This window comes from Tupaia chinensis, unplaced genomic scaffold (assembly GCF_000334495.1).
Source record: "Tupaia chinensis unplaced genomic scaffold, TupChi_1.0 Scaffold000318_1, whole genome shotgun sequence".
NCBI lineage: Eukaryota > Metazoa > Chordata > Mammalia > Scandentia > Tupaiidae > Tupaia > Tupaia belangeri.
Window position 1 is genome coordinate 627,396 of NW_006159811.1, and position 16,401 is coordinate 643,796.

Sequence of the window (16,401 nt, forward strand, 5' to 3'; positions counted from 1 at the left end):
GCAACTTATACTCACGCCGGGCATGTGTGTGTGCGTGCCCAAGATCCTGAGAGGAGAATGGAGGAGAAGGGATTGTGGCGTGGCCATCCCCCCCGGGGGGTGATTTCTTGCTTTCTATCTCTCTGTCTTTCTGGCAAGCGCACGTGCCCTATAGCAAAAATCTCTCCCAAAAAAAGGAAAAAAAAGGAAAGAAAAAAATTATATAATTCTTTTTTAAACAATTAATACACGCAAATCATTTAGAACCATGCTGCCTTACACATGGTAGGTGTTCAGTCAATGTTAGAAAAAGAAATGGAGTCTAGAAAGGGAAAGGGGAAAAAAATTCAAATGTGAATTTCAGACAGCCTGCTTTCTCCCAAATACGAAGGTAAGTTCTAAAATTTTAAAATAACAATAATAATAATGGCAATAAATATACACTAGATAAAAAACCTCCCTCAAAAAAAAATAATAATGTTACCTATTGTATTAGAGAGAGGGAGAGTCCATTGTAAAAATCAACAAGATCTGCCAGGCATGTAAAACCGACCGACTCTAACTACTGAATAGCCACACTCTGCCACTGAAAACAAGTCGTGCAAGTGTGCCTAACACAACGTACAGAAACACACCTTACTCGGCAAGAGATACCTTTATTCTTAAGATAAGAGAAACACACCTTGAAAAATGACTGCTGGCCAGATTACACTGGCCAATGGAAACCTCTGAATCTGCTCTTTGTCTGACGTATAGAAGAGAAACAGTCACTTCTCCTCTTCACAGAGCTTCACTTCCATTGAGAGTCTCTCCCAGGCCACGAGGCGTTTCCTGCTCTCAACCTAGTTCCTAACTGTAAGTACTCTAAACATTTCTTTAAAAACTTAACACTGCAAAGGTTTTCTTCAAAAGCTATTTTTTTTTTTCCTAACATGAGGTCCAGCTGAAAAAACCAGTGTTTTCTGATCCAGACTTAAAGTTCGATTTTATTGAACTTTAGTAAATTTAGTTATCTGTAACAATTACATGCTAAGCATTTTGTTAGGTGCCAGGCTTTTCAAAGTAGTAGAAGATCTCAGCTTTGAATCCTCATCAAATACTGCTTTAGCAAGAAATCTATATTATGTGTTGACTGTAATTTTACTCTTTATTGTAATCCATATGACCTTAATTATTAGTTTCATTCTTTATTTCGATATATATGCATGTTTACCTGTGCTGGTTTCTTTGTGCTTTGAGAATTTTTCATCTACTTCAAATATTTAGAAACAAAAGATTTCGCTAGTGAATTTTTGTTTTGAAAAATCATACCTCAAAATTAAGTTCTGATGTTTCACTGATATATATAGAGAGAGAGATATCACCTTTCATATCTCACATTGATGGTTTAGGAGATGAGAAATTATAAAACAGAAATGTTTCAATCAAACTAATATGTACAAAGAAATTCGATTCAGAACAGAAAATTCAATTCAGAAAGAGAACAGTAGAAAGAGGCAGTAGAGTAATCAATATTTTTTAAATACTTTTTTCTAAGAATTATTTAACGTTATTTATTCACTTATTTATTTTAATTTTAGAGAAACAGAGTTAGAGAGAGAGCGAGAAAGAAAGTGAGAAAGCAAGCCACCAGGTCCAGGACTCGAACCGCGGTCGGCCATATGGGAGTCCAACGCCCTTAACCACTACGCCACTTGCCAACCCCCAAGTAATCAGTATTTATACTATGTATTAATATAATTGATATAGTATAATAATTATTATTATCTAATAAGAGATTGGGCTAGCCTTCTCAAGCGAGAGGTTTTCATAGGCAGGGAATACAAGGTACAAGCGTGGTTCTGAGATAAACGGATAAAATCAAGGCGGTAAAGATATGAGTCAAATATTACAATATTTCCTGGCCTTGAGGCTATTCTAAGGAAAGAACCTTCTAAATGTCATTGTGGTCTCATTCTTCGAAACACGTCCTCACGAACCCATTTAGTTCCTCTTGCCTTCATTTTCCCTTTGTCCTGAGTGGCCCTGCCATCTTTTTTATCACTCTCTGCTCCTGTGGGTTCGAAGAGAGCCTGAAACCAAGTAGCTGTTTGATCACACGTCGAGAGCAGACCTGCTGGCCAAGGCTAGGGAGCTGCAGACATGTCCTCAGTCCTGACCCACCTAGCAGGAGACTTCCCCACATGGGGTGTTCAATAAATAGGCACTGAACTGAATGGGGTCTGCAGTTATTAGTAACAGAAATGAAAAAGCCCAGGGGCATTCTCCAAGGTCCCTGACATTGCATTCTTCCAGATGCCAGGGCTACTGCACAGGTGGGCAGGTAAGAGGTGAAGATTTGGTTCTGTGAATGCTCCTCTGGCATGTGGGGAATCCTGGCAGGGGCTGCACCTGCCTGGAGGAGGGGATATTGTTTTTCCTATTCTCACCACACAGCCACATACTCACCAAACTCTGACTACACAGAAAAGCCACATTTTTGTACCCTCCAGGACAGCATCTCTGCTATCGGGGCAGCAGCCTCATCGGTACTTACTATAGCTTTCTATACCTCCTCCCGTCCCAACTCAATCCACTCTCTGAGAATGCTGTCCAGAAATGGACAGAGTGAACAAGCTGGTCCTACGACTTCCATATATAGTAAGCTTTGAGGACCACTAAAATAAGGAGAAAGGCTATAGGCGACCTCACAGAAAAGTCTAACAACATTAACCCAGCACCAAGGAGATTTCAAGGAAGTTTAATTCCCTCCACTTGCAGATGATCTTTTACCTTGAATGGCTGAGGTTAAAGACTATTGACTACTTAATGACTGAAGCAAAGAAAATTGCGGTTTGAGGGCTGGCCTATAAAGGAAGCAGGATCCCATGTGGCCAATGATAGTTTGAATCCCAGGCCTGGCAGTTTAAAACATACCAGGTGTGTGTGCATGTGTGTTGCATGTGCCCTGAATCCCAACGGGCTGGAGACATGTAGGAGAAAGGATTATGGGGTGACCTTCCCCATGAAAAGGTGTTGTACCCCTTTCCTCCTCTTTCTCTCTTTGGCCAGTGGAGGTGCCCTCTCGCAATAAAAAGAAAGAAAAATGCAGTTTGTTCTAGATATTGTACATTTGCTTATATCTTATATTTTGCTGCAACTTAAAAGATACCTATAATTTCGAATGATAACAGGGTTTTGCATATGAGTGTGCCTCCTCCCTGTTTTACAACTATCAAGGATAGTAATATCCTATGCATTTCTTACACAAGTAAGAAATCTCATGTGAGGGGGCCAGTCAGGTAGTATGGTGGTTAAGGTGCCTGGGTCCTACATGACTGTACAGTTCAAGTTCCGGACCCAAAATCCCAAGAGGAGAATGGAAAAGAACGGATTGCGGACTGGCCAATCCCCTAGGGGAGGGTGATTTCTCACTTTCTCTCTCTCCCTACCCCCTCTCTCTAACTCTTCCCCTGCCCCATGTGCACATACCATATAGTAAAGGAAAAAGGAAAAAAGAAGAAGCTAAGAAAAAAAAAAAATCTCATGTGAGAATTTATGTAACTCTTGGGCCAGCAGGTGGCGTGGTGGTTAAGGTGCCGGGTTCCACATGCTGACAACATGGTGAGTCCAGACCTGGTGGTTTGAAAAACATGGATGTGTGTGCATGTGTGCTCCAAATTGCAAAAGGAGAATGGGAAGGGATTGTAGTGTGTCCAGTCTCTCTTTGGGAGTGATTTCTCACTTCTTTCTTTCATGAGCATACACGGCCTTTTACAACAAAAGAAAAGGTTTTATGACTCTAAAATCCCAAGGAGTGAAGGGAGGAGAAGGGATTATGATTTAGCCATTTTTTTTTCTGGAGAGGTTTTGCTATAGGGCACGTATGCTCGCCAGAAAGACAGAAAGAGACAGAAAGAGAGAAATCGCCCCCCAGGGGGATGACCACGCCGCAGTGCCTTCTTCTTGATTCTCCTCTCGGGATCTTGGGCACGCACACACATGCGCCCAGTGTGAGTTTAAGCCACTGGATCTGGGACTTGAACCGCAGTCAACTACATGGGAGTCCAGCAACTTAGCCATTACGCCAATTCCTGGTCCCATAAGTTATATGACTTCTTACAGAATCAACTAAAGGTGACAAATGGAAGTTCCAGGTACTGGTTCCTCTAGACCTGCTCTTCTTTTTTTTTCCCCCAAGATTTTTGCTATAGGGCACATGCACTCACCAGAGAGACAGACAGAAAGCAAGAAATCACCCTCCTGTGGGGGATGGCTACATCACAATCCCTTCTCCTCCCTTCACTCCTTGGGATTTGGGGCACGGACACACACATGCCTAGCATGAATTTCAAGCCACCAGGTCTGGGATTTGAACCACTGTTGACTATGTGTGAGTCCAGTGATGTAACGGTTACTCCACCTACTAGTCCCTAGGCCTGTTCTTCTTTGCAGGCCTGGGCTGAGCACCTTGTCTGTCTGTCACTGTGGGTCAGGTTCCCTAGAGGATCTCCAAGATAGCATCAGAAACCTCCTGGGGCCGTGTTCTGCTTCAGTTCCTGTGCTCTGGTTGGTGGACGCACATGGCTCTCTACAATTTCCCACGTTCAAATGAGGAAGTCACCACTCAGCCATGGTAGCAGTGGCACACACCACAAACGCTGCTACATGGCCACTGAGGCCCAATGGGAGGTCAGGGTGGGGTTGCCCGTCCAAACTTAAAACCAAAGTGGCACTACCTGTGTGCCTAGAGGGAACCAGGTCTAGCTGATCAGTGTTCAAATTCTAGCCCCGGCGGCAAGCTACCAGGCAAACACACATGCACTCAGAACCCTGACAGGATGAAGAATTGGAGGTGACATGACCAGGCTGCATGGGGAAACGGTTCTCACCCTCTCTGCCTCCTGCTTGCATATACCCTCTGGCATTAAAAACACCTCTCCCCTTCCCACATAAGTAAACAAATGAATGAACTTTTTTTGAGGGAAAAAAAAAAAAAAAAGAGGAAGACAAAACTAGTAAAAGAAATAGAGACATGTAGCTTGGACTGTGGGGTTGGGGAGCATTTCGGGGGCTACAGGGAGGAAGCGACCTTGGTATGACTCACCAGCAGTCGCACGCAGAGATCTCAAGGCAGGTGCTTGCTGCAGAACACAGAGCTTACTGACAGCTGGACTTCAAAGGCCCTGGGAGAACTCCGGGTCCCAGCTGCTGGAAAGGCCAACGGCAGCCTACATGAGTACACAGACACGTATGCCGCACACGGCGGGCAGGGTAGGGGGAGGGTCAGCAGAACAGTATGCGCTAGTTCTTATTCTCAAAACCCTCAGACTGCTGTCATTATATTAAAAATCATGGGATAAACTAGTTAAATGAACATGAGTTTCTTCTGAAAGAGATCAAGGAAAGGGTACTTATTCATTGACTCACTCAACGGCTGCTTATTGAGTGCCAGTTGTGTACCAGGTCATTGTTAGGGCCTAAGAGAAAGACACACACACACACCCCTTTATTGGGATCATTGGCACGAACTCTTTTAAACAAATTTTTTTTGGGAGAAGTTTTTGCTATAGGGTGCGTGCACTCGCCAGGAAAAGAGAGACTGAGAGACAGAAAATGAGAAATCACCCCCCAGGAGGGATGGCCACGCTGCAATCCCTTCTCCTCCATTCTCCTCTTGGGATCTTGGGCATGCACGCACATGTGCCCGACGTGAGTTTAAGCCACTGGATCCGGGACTCAGACCGTGGTCGACTACATGGGAGTTCAGCGACATAGCCGTTACACTAACAGTCATTGCTTTTTTACTTCAATTACAAAAGAAGTAAGTGTTATACATTTTTTACAATAATGAATATTAGAAATATAAAAGTAAAAAAAAAAAAAAAACTATTAGCCAACTGCTCAGAGATAACCACCCAACATTAGTCTTTTGTATTTTTTTCTGGTATTGGATTACTAAAAGAAATTTGACTACTTATCTTTTAGCATGTTCTGTAATGCCTCTTCCTCCAAGGCAGTAAACAGAGGAACCATGACCCTCAAAATACAGCTTCTATTATTTTGGTACCAGAGTGTGACTTGTAGGGAAGCCCTCGCCCTGGTCCATGCGGGGGTCTGCCCATTGCTTGGGGAATTTCCAGGGCCCTGCACTAGCCAGTGCTGGAGACTCGGTCCGCAGCCTCACTACAGCCGGGGTCCCAACGGAAGGAGGGCCTGCGGGGACGAGCCTTGCCTCCCCCTGGACAGACCAGAGCGGGTGCCAGGGTTCGCAGACACCTCGGTAAACACAGCCGGCAAACGCCCTGCCCTCTGGAGCGTCCCCAGGGAACCAAGGGCCTACTTTACCCAGCGCCAAGCTCATTACGGTACAAGGGTCAGCTGCAAGCCTGAGTTACTGCCGTGTTTTTACTTCCTATTCCCGAGAGCTGGAATGGGTCTGTCCGCTTTCTACTAAGGTGGAAAACGGGCGTACTGACTGGAGGTGGAGTCCCGGGCCCCTGGGGAATACTGAAATCCACAGGGCCGGGAGTTTCTGTGCATTACTTCCGGCCCACCTGGTCTGTTGAGAGGCTCCCCGCACGCACAAGCGCCAAGACCAGGCTGCCCCGGAGCCACGCCCTGGGATTGCCCGGCAGCTCTCGGTTTTGCGAGTTGTCAGCCAGGCGAGGAAGCAGCCCTGGGGACTCTGCGGCGTCCTGCGAAGTGCGGCCACCTAGGGCCTACGGTCCTCTGATGGCGCTGGCATCAGTTGACGTTGATGTCTCCCCGGGGCGGACTCCAGGGTCTGTCCCAGACTCAGAAACAGATAAGGCCTGATCTTTGCAGAGGAGACGCAGAGTACAGAAGGCACTTTAGCAGGAGGTGGGTGTGGGTGTCTGGGCGCCACTCCGGCGCCCAGCTGCTGCTCCGGGTCACCACCTTGAATCCAGAGTGCACAGAGGTCTACCCCACCCTACACCCGCAATGGCTTCAAGCCTGCTCCTGTGGGTGGAGGCAGGTGACCTGTTGCCTCCGGATCCTTATGCTTGCAAGGTGCATGGATCCCGAACGCAGTCAGGCAGGAGTTCACGTTGTTCCATCCTGAAGATGCCACCCGCCGAGAGGGACCCCTCCACTTGCTCACATACACCCACAAATAATGTGCACCCTGAATGATCTGCATAGTCCACAACTTCGGTTTTTGTTCAATTACTAAAACCTTCTTTTGCAGAAAAGTTCCTTTTCTGTGTGATTACTCCCTCTTTAATTGAAAAAGAACAGTAAAAGGCAATTGTGGTACATCTTTTTTTCAGATCAATAGAAACCAAAACCACTTGAATGAATATAAAAGGGCACATCCGAGTTTAAAATTAGCTTTAGCTTTCTGAATGCAGTCTATATTCATGTGTCTTGCCAACACTTATTAATTATTATGGTGGCGTTTGCCAAATGGTGAGATTGTCTTTCCAGTATTCCTTTTACATTCATTAATTGAAATTCGACTGTAAGAAAGCACCATCGACCGGCCCCATAACCTAATGATTAAGGGGGACGATCCCCACACAACTAGTAGTGGTTGGAATTTGGCCCAAGGGATGGGGGACGATCCCCACACAACTAGTAGTGGTTGGAATTTGGCCCAAGGGCCTCAAAAATAAAAAAAAAACAAACCCGCAGGTGTGCACGCTTGCTCAAATCTAGATGCAATAGGGAAATGTAGAAGAGATTGCAGTGTGACCACACCCGGTCAGGGGTTCTTTCTCCTCCCTCCCTCTCTCTCTTTTTCTACCTCTGTCTTTGAGTGCACGCTCCCTTTGGCAATTATTTTTTTAAAAAAGAGGAAAGGACTACCCCTTCTCCCCCATTTTCAATCAATTAATACACTGATGTCACTGTGCAATCAAGGGTAGTTTATTAATGAGTTATACTCTGTTACAAACGTTGTTTTGTTGTTCAGATTATCCTAGATTTGGCCACAGGGAGAGCTATCAATTTAACTCAGAGACCCTTTGACCTGTCAGTCTTATCTGTTTCTGAGTCCTTTTTTACTTTCTGGCACTGTAAGATATTCCAGGCTTATCTTATACTTTCTCTGCCCCAAGAATTCTGAGGACTCTTAGTTCTTTTTTTATTGGCAAGTGATATTGAGAAACCAAGATCTGGGGGACCAGCAGATGGTATAATGGCGACACTGCTGGACTCCCATGTGGTCAACTGTGGTTTGAGTCCCAGATCCCGTGGCTTAAACTCACACCAGGCCCTTGTGCGTGCGTGCCCAAGATCTTGAGAGAAGAATGGAGGAGAGGGGATTGTGGTGTGGCCATCTCCCCCCGCCCCCGGGGGAGGTGATTTCTCGTTTCCTGTCTCTCTGTCTCACTCTGTCTTTCTGGCCAGCACACACGCCCTATAGCTAAAATCCCCCCCCCCCAAAAAAGGAAAGAAACCAAGATCTGGGGTCAGCCAGGTAGTCTAGTGGTTAAGAGAGTCAGACTCCACAAGGCCAACTGCAGTCCAAATCCCAACCCCAGCAGCTTGAAAAAGACTCTGGGTATAAGTGCATGCATGTCTAAAATCCCAACAGGATGAAGAAATGGAGAAGGGATTGCAGCATGACCATGTCCCATTGGGGGTGCGTTCTCTCTCTGTTTCTCTGTCCCTCTCTGGTGAGCACACATACACACCCTGGCAATTAAGGGGAAAAAAGAAAAAGAAAGAAAAAAATAAAAATTTGAGCACATGTGTTTTTTTGTGTGTGGGTTGCCATAGGGCACATACACTTGAGACAGAGAGAGAGAGGAAGTGAAAAATCAACCCCCACGGGGATGGCCATGTTGCAATCCCTTCTCCTCCATTCTTCTCTTGGGATTTCAGCATGCATCCACATGCGCCTGGCATGATTTTCAAACCACCAGGTCCAGGGCTTGAACCACGGTCTGCCCTTTGGGAGTCCAACACCTTAACTACCATTCTACCTGCAGGCCTCCCAAGGCGTACTTATTTTTTTTTAAAGAGGTTTTTGGTATAGGACGCATACACTTGCCAGACAGAGAGAGAGAGAGACAGAGAGATAGAAAGTGAGAAATCATCCCCCCTGGGGGGATAGCCACATCACAATCCCTTCTCCTCCATTCTCCTCTTGAGATCTTGGGCACACACACACACGCGCCCGGCGTGAGTTTAAGCTACAGGGTCCGGGACACAAACTGCAGTCGACTACGTGGGAGTCCAGCGACATAGCCATTACGCTAACTGCTGGTCCCCCAAGGTGTACTTTCAATACTTGGCTGTCACTGCTTTGTTGCCTTCCCAGTGCACAGAGCTGGACAATATATTTATGTCTACACACACATGCATTCATATCTATTGGGTTGTCAGGAGAGTAATGATGCATTTTTGCACTTATACTTTCTCTGCCCCAAGAATTCTGAGGACTCTTAGTTCTTTTTTTATTGGCAAGTGATATTGAGAAACCAAGATCTGGGGGACCAGCAGATGGTATAATGGCGACACTGCTGGACTCCCATGTGGTCAACTGTGGTTTGAGTCCCAGATCCCGTGGCTTAAACTCACACCAGGCCCTTGTGCGTGCGTGCCCAAGATCTTGAGAGAAGAATGGAGGAGAGGGGATTGTGGTGTGGCCATCTCCCCCCGCCCCCGGGGGAGGTGATTTCTCGTTTCCTGTCTCTCTGTCTCACTCTGTCTTTCTGGCCAGCACACACGCCCTATAGCTAAAATCCACCCCACCCCCCCCCCCCCAAAAAAGGAAAGAAACCAAGATCTGGGGTCAGCCAGGTAGTCTAGTGGTTAAGAGAGTCAGACTCCACAAGGCCAACTGCAGTCCAAATCCCAACCCCAGCAGCTTGAAAAAGACTCTGGGTATAAGTGCATGCATGTCTAAAATCCCAACAGGATGAAGAAATGGAGAAGGGATTGCAGCATGACCATGTCCCATTGGGGGTGCGTTCTCTCTCTGTTTCTCTGTCCCTCTCTGGTGAGCACACATACACACCCTGGCAATTAAGGGGAAAAAAGAAAAAGAAAGAAAAAAATAAAAATTTGAGCACATGTGTTTTTTTGTGTGTGGGTTGCCATAGGGCACATACACTTGAGACAGAGAGAGAGAGGAAGTGAAAAATCAACCCCCACGGGGATGGCCATGTTGCAATCCCTTCTCCTCCATTCTTCTCTTGGGATTTCAGCATGCATCCACATGCGCCTGGCATGATTTTCAAACCACCAGGTCCAGGGCTTGAACCACGGTCTGCCCTTTGGGAGTCCAACACCTTAACTACCATTCTACCTGCAGGCCTCCCAAGGCGTACTTATTTTTTTTTAAAGAGGTTTTTGGTATAGGACGCATACACTTGCCAGACAGAGAGAGAGAGAGACAGAGAGATAGAAAGTGAGAAATCATCCCCCCTGGGGGGATAGCCACATCACAATCCCTTCTCCTCCATTCTCCTCTTGAGATCTTGGGCACACACACACACGCGCCCGGCGTGAGTTTAAGCCACAGGGGCCGGGACACAAACTGCAGTCGACTACGTGGGAGTCCAGCGACATAGCCATTACGCTAACTGCTGGTCCCCCCAGGTGTACTTTCAATACTTGGCTGTCACTGCTTTGTTGCCTTCCCAGTGCACAGAGCTGGACAATATATTTATGTCTACACACACATGCATTCATATCTATTGGGTTGTCAGGAGAGTAATGATGCATTTTTGCATAGAAAAATCCGTCACGACTTGCCCGATGACCTAATATACCTGCCTATGTGTCCGCATTCGGGCAGATAATGTAAGCTTATTTGTTGCCTCAGTGGCTCCTGGAGTGCCTGCACCTACCCTGCTCATTCTGGACTTTCACCTGGCTATTATCCATCTCTGTCCTCAACATGTGTGTTCATAAGCTTCATGGTGATTTCCTCATTTTATTCCTTCCTTCCTTTCCATGTTGACCCAGTTACATTCAAATTTCCCAGCATGAACGCTTCCTGCTTGCCCCACACTATGCTGCCCGTGACCTTCTGGGAAGACACTGGCTATGAAACTTCCTCTGCTTTCCCCTGCCTGCTGGGCCCCAGCTCCCAGCTTTCAGGTGACTTTGTGTGGCCCCTGGGCATGCCCTGCCTCCCTCTCTAGGACCTGTGAGTATAATAAACCCTTTAATTTTAGTTTTCTATCAGGTATAATTTCCACAGCTACACTGGTATGGTCCTTAAAGACTGCAGAGGAATGGGGGGGCTTACTCTCCCATTTACGACAGTCATATGAGTGTGAGTGTGTACGTGTGTGTGCAAATAACCATGAGTTTGTACCTCTGATTCCAATCCAACAGTCAGAATTTGTCCTAGCCTCCTTCTTCTCCTTATTTGTAACTTCTTTCTCTGATGGTGAAAAATTATGTCATTATCTATACTATATTTATTTGTTGGAGCCAAATATATACATATATACACGAAGAAGTTTCAAAATTGCTAACCCATACCCCTGTGGAAAAATGACTAATTAGGGTACGATATTTGTACTAATTCTTCTTATCTTTAGCTGTGTAGTCAAAATACTATTTTCTGGCCCGTCATGATGACACAGCACTCCACAATGTTGGGGTCACATGGAAAGGCCCTAGATCTCCCAAAGTCTCCATGTACACACCAGGTACACATATGTGCTTATGTCCTGGCTGAGGCTGAAGAAGGGTATATCATGGTGTAAAGATCCTATTATATCAGGACCAGCAGGTGGCATGGTGGTTAAGGTACTGGATTCTCACATGGCTGACTATGGTTCAAGTCCCGAACCTGGCAACTTGCTTTCTCACTCCCTCCCACCCTCTCTCTCTGGTAAGTGCTTGTGCCCTGTAACAAATTAAAAAATAATAATGATATTGAGACCAGCAGTTAGCATAATGACTATGTTGCTGGAGTCCCATATAGTCAACCGCGGTTCGAGTCCCAGACCCAGTGGCTTAAACTCATGCTGGGCGCGTGTGCGTGCGTGCCCAAGATCACAAGAGGAGAATGGAGGTGAAGGGATTGCGGCATGGCCATCCCCCCTGGGGAGTGATTTCTCGCTTTCTGTCTTTCTATCTCTCTCTGTCTTTCTGGCGAGCACATGCACCCTATAGCAAAAACCTCTCCAGGGAACCAGCAGTTAGCGTAATGGCTATGTCACTGGACTCCCACGTAGTCAACCGCGGTTCGTGTCCTGGACCCAGTGGCTTCAAACTCACGCCGGCCGCGTGTGCGTGCATGCCCAAGATCCTGAGAAGAGAATGGAGGAGAAGGGATTGTGGCGTGATCATCCCCCCTGGAGAGTGATTTCTCGCTTTCTGTCTCTATGTCTCTCTCTGTTTGGCAAGCGCACGCGCCCTATATCGAAAAACCTCTCCGCCCCCAAAGAAAGAAAAAAAACTCTCCAAAAAAATAAATCAATAAATAATAATGATAAATAAAATTAAATAAATAATTCTCTTTAAGAAAAAAAAAAAAAAAGACCCTGTTGTGGGTGTGTATTTCTCTCTTATGAAATAAATTTTAAAAATAAAAATTTAAAAATATATATTGTTTTCCAAAGTTACTTTCTCAGAGTTCCTTCTCTATCCTTTTCAGTGGGGTTATAATATTTATTATAAGACAGCTTGGCCCATTCGTTTCTGTTTATATTATATTTGGAGTTCCTTACACATCCTGGTTGATTTAAATTATTTGGCTATGCGTTGCTTTGATGTGTGAAACATTAGCATGGTTTGACAAGCTAACGCTATACAAAAAGGCATAGAGAAGTGTCACCCCAATCCTACTCCATTTCTATTCTCTCATTTATTTTGAACATAACAAATTCCATACTTTTGGGTTATTCTTTCTGTAATTCTTACTACATCAGCGATTAGATATATGTATTTTTTTTTTTTACATCTCATTATATATTTTCTTTTCTTTTTTAGTTTGCTAGAGGGATTGTACACTCACCAGAGAGACATAGAGAGAGAGAAAGTGAAAAGGCACTTCCCAAAGGGATGACCACTCTGCAGTCCCTTCTCTATTCTCCTCTCAGGATTTTGAGCACTCATGCACACACGGCCAGAGTGTATTTCAAGCTACCAGGCCCAGAACTCAAACCATGCACTCTGTCATGTGGGATCCATCCCCTTTAATCTCCATACCACCTGACTGGCCTTACACCTCATTATTTCTTCTAGGAAGGATTTTCTCTGATAGCTACTCTGCTTTTTCGATTAGCAGTATATTCTGGAAATTATCCTGTGTGAGTTTAAAGAGAGTGCCCTATTTCTTTTTTCATAGCTATATAACACTCTGCACATGGGTGACCATAGTTTATTCAACCACTCTCTCATATATAAGCATTTAAGGTGTTTACAACATTTTGCAAAAAGCTAACTCTGCTTTGAATAACCTCACACATACATGTTTTGGGACTGTTGGAGGTATAGCTTCAGGTTATATACTTGAAGTGAGATTACTAGGGTGAATGGCAAAAGCACATATAATTTTGTTAGGTATTTCCCACATTCCTTCCAGAATGGGGGACCAGTAAATGCCTGCCAGCAACATATTAGAGAGCCTAGTATCCCACAGCCTTGATAACAGAATGTGTCACAAGCTTTTTACTTTGTGTCAATCGGACAAGTATTTGATTTGCTTTTCTTTCATTTTGAGTAAGTTCAGCATCTTTTCTTTTCTTTTCTTTTTTTTTTTTTTTTGCCTTAGGGCATGTGCACTGGCTGGAGAATGAGAGAGACAGAGACAGTAAGAGGAAAAGTGAGAAATCACCTCCTCGGGGGATGGCCACACCATGATCCCGTCTCCTCCTTTGTCCTCCTGATTTTCTGGGCATGTACATACACATGCCCAGTATGAGTTTCATGTCACTGGGTCCAGGACTCAAACCGCAGTTGGCCGCTCCACCATCTGTTGGTCCCTTGAGCATCTTTTTATATATTCATGAGTCATTTTCATTTCTTCTTTTGTGAATTATTTGTTCTTGCCTTTCACCATTTCCTAGCTTTGGGAGTTTTTAAAGAAATTAAAACACATACACTGTCAAATTTTGTTTTCTGTTCATATTTATTATCGCTTTACTAAAATTTTTAAAAATACAGAGTGTTCACATACTATACTCAGTAGTGGATAGGATGATACCTAAAGCTATTTACTGTTGATGATATTTAACAAATACAAGCATTTAAAGAGCAGTTTAAACCATCTCTTCCTTCTTTCTAAAAAGTAAATAAATAAACTGGCTTTATCCTTTGGTGAAATAGCTAAGTATCCGGCGTATGAGGCTGCTTGCTGCAATTCAGGGGACCATCTTTAATAGAGACCCGGTGGACGTAGAATTGGCTGTGATGAAGCCTGGGTCAACAGAGGCATGTCTTAACCCTCTCTGCATGACTGTCTTTTAGCTGTGTGGAGAAATACCTGAGATGTTGCTCTGCTTTTAAGACTACTCTTGGTCTTGGGGCCGGTAGTTGGTGTGGTTAAGGGTGCTGGACTCCCACATTGCCAACTGTGGCCTGGACATGGCGGCTTGCTTTCTCGCTTTCTCTCTCTCTCTGTCTCTCTCTTCCTCTCTGGTCGAATAAAAATAAATAAATACAGTTGGATAAAACAATTCTTAAAAATAAAAAAAGTCTACTCTGGGTTTCATATCCAGTTTTCTCTTCTTCTTCAAGAAAACTCTCCAGCTAGCCAAGTGTTACTAAGCAATGAGCTATAGAAAGAAACCAGCCAACTCAAGAAACAGAAAAGGTGTAAGCTAATGTGGCCAAGGGAGGCAATCTGCCTGGTTTTGAAATGGCTCTCTGTGAGAAAGAATAGAAGACAGCAAAAAATAGAAGCATCTAGAGCCACCGTAGTTTCAACTTTCAGGGTTCCTTTTCGTGCTTTCTAAAATATGTGCTGAGTTTTTCCTTTCCTTTTCTTTTCTTTCTTTTTTTTGTTAAGGTTTTTTTTGCCATAGGGCACACACACTCACCGGAGAGAGACAAAGGGGGAAAGTGAGAAAGCATCTCTGCCCAGGGAGCATGGCCACACAGCAATTCCTTCCCCTCTGTTCTTCTCTCAGAATTTTGAGCACACACACACAGACACACACACACACACACACACACACACACACACACACACACACGCATGGGTGGGGTGAGGCTCAAGCCACTGAGTCCGAGACTCAAACGGTGATGGGCCATGTGGAAATCCAATGCCTCCACCACTATGTCACCTGGTGGCCTCTGTACTGAACTTTTAAGCAGAAATACATTCCAGTGCCCAGCACATGTAAGGGAATCAAGCATAAGTGCTTAATTCAATAGGATAATTAAAAGCATGTGCTCTGAGCCTAATCTTCAGCTTGAGGGCCCTCATCCTCCTGGACATCACACAACCCAGTGGCAACACCACCATACAAAGTGCTATGGTGGAGGGCCTAAGGCTAGGACACAAAGAAGGGAACCCGGACCGTGGACCGAGCCAGAGAAGGAGTTGAGTTTCCCAATTTACTTTAAATCTCTGAGTCTATTTTTTTATTAATGCACTAAAAATAAGTTCTATTTCACAGAGTTTCAGATAAGGTTAAGTGAACAGTGTGGATCTGGAATAGTAACCGATGTAGAGCAAAAGCTTGATAAATGTAAGTTGATATTGTTGCCAATGAGTATTTATGGAAACCATCGAAAGAAATTTCCTTGTTAAATTTTCATTTTCTTTCTTTTCTTTCTTTCTTCTTTCTTTTTGAGAGATTTTCGCTATAGGGTGCGTGCACTCTCTGGAGAGACAGAAAGTAAGAAATCAATCCCCCAGGGGAGGATGGGGATGGCCATGCCACAATCCCTTCTCCATTCTCTTCTTGGGATCTTGGGCACACATGCATACGTGCCCAGCATGAATTTTAAGCCGTTGGGTCCGGGACTCAAACCGCAATCGACTACGTGAGAGTCCAGCAACATTACCATTATACCATCTGCTGGTCCCCCTTGCTATATTTTTGTACCATTGTATGTCCCTTATATTTGCTTGATTCTTTATTGCTCGTTAGACTCATCCACAGATTTTTATCTTGTTTGGTATTTCCAAACCATTTCCATTCTACAGATGAATAAGTGGACATTTAAATCACTAGTTAAATGACAAGTCCAAGATCTTACAGTTTAAGATGTGAGCAGAGATATTCTCTCTCAATTAAATTCATGTTCCCTGACCCCAAAGTGCCTCTCGTGATGAGGTGAAATGAGGATTAACCTAACAAAGCATCCTTTATAATAAACTTTGCTGGATGCTATCTCAGGGCCTGTCCCTTGCTCCAGCTAAGGTCTGTCAGGCCAGCCCCAACAGAGACACAGCTCCCTGTAAATTTGAAGTGAAAGACCAGCCCGGTTGCAGGAAGACTGGAGAGCTAAGCAGAAACAAGTCCAAGCACGAAGAAGCACAATACAGGAACAGGG

General features: G+C 44.7%; 1 protein-coding gene across 1 annotated transcript in view; it reads left to right on the forward strand.

Annotated features, from left to right (window-relative positions):
- The first annotated feature begins 726 nt into the window (after positions 1-726).
- Positions 727-16,401, forward strand: part of PLAC8 (placenta associated 8) — a 25,729-nt gene continuing 10,054 nt past the window's right edge. Inside the window, exon 1 of the mRNA XM_006151398.3 lies at positions 727-834. The gene's annotated coding sequence lies outside the window, so the exon portion shown is untranslated. The remainder of the gene's footprint in view (positions 835-16,401) is intronic.